Genomic DNA, 6,433 nt, shown 5'->3' on the forward strand with positions numbered 1-6,433 from the left:
TATATACATACACACACACACACACATATGTATGCATGTACAGTGATATTTGATATGCTCATGTGCGCTTGAATATGGGGAGACCTTCTGCTTTAGAAATAGTTTCAGAAGAAATGTGGCCTCTTAGACTCTGCTTTTATACACACACACACACACACACACTAAAAGCAGAAGCCCCCCCTCCCCCCGCGCCATTTGCAAATGTGTTTGACTTTGGTAGCATGTTCCATGCTTCTAATTGTTTTGAGTGATTAAGTAATCATGAACAGAGACTGAACATTATATTGAACCTCTCAGTCATTCACTCGACGACAAAACATGAAGATGTGATAGCTGGAAGGAGAGAGGGGACATCACCAGCACTGAGTAAACTGGAGCAACATAAAATGAAATGTCTTGCTCAAGCACACAAAGTGCTTTCATAGTTCAGGAATTGAAACCCTGACATTATGATTGTGAGCCCATAACCCTAACAATTAGGCTATATCCTTTGTGTGTATGTGTGTTTATGCAGACGGGGCTATTATTATTATTATTATTATTATTATTATTACTATTATTATTATTATTATTATTTATTCAAGGCACTGCCTGGAATTGAACTCACAGTCTTGGGGTTCATAATAAAAATAGCATCAGCAAAAAATACCTAAGGAATGAGAACCCAGGGTTGGGTTCAAAATTCGGATCTTTTTTAAAACGGGGGCCACATTTTTCATTAACGAAACACTTTGAAACTTGGAACACTGGTAGAATGTGTCATATAAAACATCTTTTTCTCTTAGTCTTCTTTAAAAAAAAAGAAATCCATAAATTATTCCATGTTAAAGTTGTCGTATTTCTGTAATTTCAACCAATCACTGACGTCCATTCAGCCGATATACATTAAGTGCCGACTACATAAACAAACGATTCTGAAACAATTAACCCTAACCCTACGGTTAGGGTTAGGGTTAAAGCAAATTTAAAATGAAAAAAGCAAATAAAACGAAGAATCGTTTGTTTATGTAGTCGGCACTTAATGTATATCAGCTGAATGGACGTCAGTGATTGGTTGAAATTATCGAAATAACACAATTTTTTACATGAAATAAATTCGAATACAAAAATATTTTTCTGTTCTATAACACAACATAGATAAGTATACGAAGTTTGAAAGTCTTTCGGTACCAAAAACACTACGTAAAACATTAATGAAAAATGTGGCCCCCGTTTTAAAAAAGATCCCAAAATTCTACTAGGACACCTGATGAAGGCTGTAGAGTAAATCAGCCAAAAGGCTGTGGTAACAACAAACAAGATGAGGACAAATATCCGTCCAATGTAGATAATGGAACAGAATTCCTTATCTCAAAAATGTCGAACAGTACTGTATTTATCTATCTACCAATCTAGTCAAAATCACAGCTTACCCATCTATCTATCTATCTATCTATCTATCTATCTATCTGTTTCTCCATTCAACAGCTACATGCAGTGCTTATCTTTACTGTCAACATCTACAAACTGCATTTATCTATCCCCACAGACAATCCTTGTGATGTCAGTAAATGCCAAAACAAGCTCTGTAAATTTTTGAACAATTATAAACTACATATATACACACACATATATATATATATCTATATCTATATACACATACATATACATAAAAATTGCTACAAATGTTTATACCCTCCTTTAGTATTTCAGAAGTACATAGACAAATAAGTAGATCATTCACTAAATAGATAAAGATCAATATATGCAAATACAGGATTATGTATAATTTATAAAAACACTAACATGACAAGTGAAGTGTATATATTCTATGACTGTCAAAGACAGGCCTTTATGAGTGTGTGTGTGTGTATAATGCTTACAAAAACAATCAGTATACATACTACATTACCATGCTTTCTACACACTACATGATCCATTATACAACAGTGTATATATATGTGTGTGTGTGTGTGTTTATAGGGAGAGGAAAATGTGGGCAGTGATGTAAGTTTCTGAAACTTATAGAGACTTTTAGACATCATTCACATTCATATGTATGTGTGTGTATATACATATATATATATATATATATATACACACACACATACATACATACATACACACACTTGCACAGAGGTGCTGAAAAGTTCCTGGCTTTGGGTAAAAGAAAATACAGGAGGATCAGTTAATTATGATTTTATTCAACATATTCGTCTCCCAGATTCACACACTTATTGCAGTGGTCCTTCAGGTTTTCTAAAACCAGTAAAAGAACTCGGAATGTTGGGACCCTCCAACCAGACCTTTCACAATACCCTTAAAGCCAGGAACTTTTCAGCACCCCCTCATACATGTACACACACACACACGCAGACAGTTTTATATTTCCTTTGTTTTTTTCAATAGATACAGTTCTGGCAAACACAGACTACTATAATTTGCCATCAATTACTTTTTATCTGACAGTGATTGTGTGAATTCATGAATGACAAATGAACCGGAGTTATGCAACCACTTTCATCTGCTTACAGCTGTTTCTGCTTAAAAAAGCACAGCACTCAGAGCTGGGTGTTCATGTGAAATGTCGTAACTTCCTCAGAGCCACACATACACACATAAGGTGGTGCATTGTGTTCTTGAGCAAAACACTTCATCTTACATTGCTCTGCGATCACTTTGACATTTGATGCATGGTTCACCGGGCACCTGTTCAGATTTGGTGGCGAAAGTGACCTAATGCACAGCACAAACATTTAATCACTATAAATCAATCATTCATGCAGGTAGTTTGGCAAAAGCTGAATGCTCATACATCATCTTCGACGGGAGAGTCCATCATATAAAAGACAAGTTATATATAATGGTTATTACATATTTTCCCCTTTACTAGAGTAAATGTGGCTTACAGTTGTTTCCAGTAGCCAACATAGGTACATTACTGAGAGGTTTACTCAATCGGTTTATTGATCAGTCGAGAAAAATAGAATGACCTAAAAAAGATTAATGCTACTTTCATCAGGGCCATTTCTGGTTATATATATATATATATATATAGATATATATATATATGTATATATATCATCATCATCTTTTAATGTCCATCTTCCATGCTGGTATGGGTTGGATGGTTTAACAGGAGTTGGTAAGCTAGGACTGTGCCAAACTCTGCTGTCCACTTTGACATGGTTTCTAAAGCTGGATGCCCTTCCTAATAACACATGCACACAGAAGCATCTTCTAATTTCCATTTACCAAATTCACTCTCAAGGGTTTCTTAGAAGACATTGCCGCAAGGTATCCCAAACTTCTTAACCACATAGCCATCCTCATACCAATAGCATCATCCTCATCATTTTAATGCCCATTCTTCCTCGCTTCTTGCATGGGTCAGATGGGATTCATTAAGACAGACTTTTCTGTGACTGGACGCCCTTCCTGTCACCAACCCTTACTTTGACTGCAAACAAGTTAAGGTAATACTTCCCCATGACCAAAAAATGTTTTTCACTGCAGATTGAAAGCGAATGTATGACAGTGATACTCGTTTACAACCATCATGTGATGTCAAGATGAGGACATTCAAATATATACTCACACACACACACACACACATACATACACACACACACATATGGTGTTCATACATTATCTTTACAATAGAAATTGAGCATCATTTAGATGTGCTGCAGGTAACCAATGGAGCCCAAGTGCAAGTGTTCTGATATCTATAATAAATTTCTTTTTTTTTCCCATAAACTCTGCTAAATTATCCTTATCTTTCATTTTTTTATTTCCCCTGAATTTTTCAGATTGTAAAGGTAATTCATGGACACTCCATCATTGTTTAACATCCGCTTTCCATGCTAGCATGGGTTGGACGATTTGACTGAGGACTGGCAAACCAGATGGCTACACCAGGCTCCAATCTGATTTGGCAGAGTTTCTACAGCTGGATGCCCTTCCTAACGTCAACCACTCCGAGAGTGTAGTGGGTGCTTTTATGTGCCACCGGCACGAGGGCCAGTCAGGCGGTACTGGCAATGGCCTCACTCAAATGGTGTTTTTTTACGTGCCACCTATATTAGTGACAACTGGATTTTTCCCCTTCTGGTTTTATATTGTGCATAGCTGCTTCCATTGTTTTTATATATATTTATTCTTTTATGCATTTCAGCCCTAAGGCTGTGACCATGCTGGGGCACCATCAGTGATATATACATACATACACACATACATACACACCCAATGTAAGTTGCACAAATAGTATGCTCCATCAATTTGTGTGTGTGAGCAGGGAAAAATTGTATGTTGAATAGGAGAGAAAAAGAGAGAGAGAGAGAGAGAGAGGCAACTAGTGAAGGGAGATAAGAAGGATGAAGAAATGGTGCTGAATCTAAACAGATGGTTAGGACTAAGAGAGAGAGAGAGAGAGAGAGAGAGAGAGAAAGAGAGAAGACTAGACTAGGCATGTCTTTTGTTTATAAAGACAGTAGATAATACTTACATGGATTAAGAACATAATTAAAGAAACTTACTGGACAGCTAGCAAACAACAACAACATCAAACATTATCATCAACAACAACAATGATAATAACAATAATAATAATACAGCAACAATAACAAAGGATAAAACAGTAATAAATAGCAACAATTATAACAGTAATGTCTTGTATTGGCACAGAAATAGCAAGAAGGGAACGAGAGTGAAGTGGTGATGTTCATTTGTATGAGCAATTCGAAAGACCCAAATACATAACTGCCACTGTAAGGTCCAGTCCTTGTTGTTGTGTTGTGACTTTTATGCCTCAATGACCCAGAAAGCTTTGCCAGAAGAACCCAAACTCTTGGTCAAGCCTGAGTGCATGCTGGACAGGTCAAAGAACAGAGCCTAGACTAATGTCTAGATTCTAAGGGTTCATAAATTTAATGGCAAAATTTTAGGGATTGATAAGTAGGGAAATTGAAGGATTTGATAAAGTAATTAAGGGTGGATTTATAAGGACTGAGAAATTTAACAGTGAAATTCTGGGCTAGAGGGTGGGGCTAACATAATCCCCAATGTATTTGTAGTGACAGACAAAGTGATTGAAAGTTATTTTTTTTAAGGGTCAATAAAATAGATAAAATTCAAGAGAAGGGCTGTTAAGATATCTGAAATTTTGGGGTTGGCTGAAGTAATTAAAGATTAATAAATTAATCATAAATCCTAAATTGGGATGGGGAGGTATAACTAAAGTAATTCCCAAGGGCACAAAATAATTTAAAGGTAAATTTTAGGAGGTCAATAAAATTTTTTTTAAATCCCAGCAAATTTTCAGGAGTTGGTTTAAATAATTGACTTATTAGTTGGGGGGCAGGGGATTAAATTTTTAATTAAATTTTTAGTTTCAAAAAAGTAATTCACCAGGAAATTTTAGGGGTTGGGCAGCAAAGAGCAAAATAATTTACAGTAAAATTGCTGCAGTTTCTAAAGTAATTAATAGCAAATTACTAAAGGGAGCTGTCGTGGTGATGTTAATTAATGGAAATAACTGTAAATTTCTAAGATCAATCAATAAAGTAATTAAGCGAAATTTTTAGGTTTGATTCTGTCAACTGTACTCTACAACTATTACTAGTATCCTTGACATGTGAACATCTGCCTTCTATATAAGTTAACCAATTTCCATATATTAAATGCGTAAATAAAATAATTAAGAATAAAATGGACAATAAGAAACTAAAAAAAATTCTATAATGCATTTATAATAGAAAGGATTATTATCATTATTATTATTATTGAGTGAGAGAGCAATCTAAGTAATATTAAGGAATAAATATACGAAGCCCAGTATACCCATCATGACTACCCATCTGATAAGGGTACACCAGGCACAGGCATCACAACCATATGTGTGTGACATGATGACCTCATATCGAGATGAACAGCACATGACTTTGCAGGTGGGGGCCCAGTTAGAAATTTCTTCAGGTCAAGTAGCCCATCCCACTCAAAAGGCCCCTGAACAAGGGTTTTTTAAGGATGATGAACAAAGCAACTATGTTTCCAAGTGAATTATTCAAACCCCAAAGAATTACTCTCAACACATGGTTATGATGCTCCCCGACTACTTCTGCTCATGATCAGAGATGCACATATCGTCAGCCACCAAGGGACATGCTCAACTGGTTAAAGTCAAACAACTGACAAGCAAATCTGTGGTATTGAGCAGAATATTTGGATCTTTTTTAAAACGGGGGCCACATTTTTCATTAATGTTTTACGCAGTGTTTTTGGTACCGAAAGATTTTCAAACTTCGTATACTTATCTATTTTGTGTTATAGAACAGAAAAATATTTTTGTATTCAAATTTATTTCATGTAAAAAATTGTCTTATTTCGATAATTTCAACCAATCACTGACAAGTATTCAGTTGTTTACATTTACTCCTTTGGCTGATTAAGCCAT

Source organism: Octopus bimaculoides, chromosome 24, assembly GCF_001194135.2.
Source record: "Octopus bimaculoides isolate UCB-OBI-ISO-001 chromosome 24, ASM119413v2, whole genome shotgun sequence".
Taxonomy (NCBI): domain Eukaryota; kingdom Metazoa; phylum Mollusca; class Cephalopoda; order Octopoda; family Octopodidae; genus Octopus; species Octopus bimaculoides.